The sequence below is a fragment of the Schistocerca serialis genome, chromosome 6 (genome assembly GCF_023864345.2).
Source record: "Schistocerca serialis cubense isolate TAMUIC-IGC-003099 chromosome 6, iqSchSeri2.2, whole genome shotgun sequence".
Taxonomy (NCBI): Eukaryota; Metazoa; Arthropoda; class Insecta; order Orthoptera; family Acrididae; genus Schistocerca; species Schistocerca serialis.
Genome location: NC_064643.1, coordinates 577276014 through 577277050, shown reverse-complemented (window position 1 = coordinate 577277050; position 1037 = coordinate 577276014).

Sequence of the window (1037 nt, the reverse complement as noted above, 5' to 3'; positions counted from 1 at the left end):
TGCTTTGCATTGTTGTAATACTCGCCATTGTAGTGTTGGGCAGCTGGGCTGTTAACAGCGCGTAGCGTTGCGCAGTTGGAGGTGAGCCGCCAGCAGTGGTGGATGTGGGGAGAGAGATGGCGGAGTTTTGTAATTTGTCATGAACTGCTATATATATTATGACTATCAAGGTAAATACATTGTTTGTTCTCTATTAATATCTTTCATTTGCTAACTATCCCTATCAGTAGTTAGTGCCTTCTGTAGTTTGAATCTTTTATTTAGCTGGCAGTAGTGGCGCTCGCTGTACTGCAGTAGTTCGAGTAATGAAGATTTTTGTGAGGTAAGTGATTTCTGAAAGGTATAGTTTAATGTTACTCAGGGCCATTCTTTTGCAGGGATTTTTGAAAGTCAGATTGCGTTGCGCTAAAAATATTGTATGTCAGTTTAAGCACAGTCTTGTATAAATTGTTCAAAGGGGACGTTTCATATGGCGACCCTGCCAGGATTCGAACCTGGAATCTTCTGACCATTAACGAAAGTCATCAGCTCCACGTGGACCACATTTTTTTCTTACGACAATTAAATGGTGCAAAATTTCTCTTCTTCAATTACAGATAGCTGTTGATCTGTCTGTAGGCTTTAGGAAATGTTACTTTATTTTCTGTTTTTACCACTCAAGCTCAGGCAACTGGAGTCCCTTGCAAAAAAAAAAAAAAAAAAAAAAAAAAAAAAAATAACAGCAACAGCTCGATTGGCTCATTCTCACCTGTCGGGATGCCAATATAACGTCCCTCTCCCCTCCCCCGACCACCGTAGTAGTCTCTGAGCCACAACCGGTATCAGCTGTTGGCGAGGATATTAAAACGAGAAATCTATTACTTACGGTATTTTGAGGAAACAGGCGATAGTCAGCAACTGTAGAAAGGCACATTTCATGAAAATATTCATTTTTGGAGTTTCAAGTCTTTTGCATCTGCATCAGAAACACTTGCTTCTTTGACGATTGCACTGGTTTGTTCTTTGTGTGCACATTACTACGTATTTGTTGTTGAAGT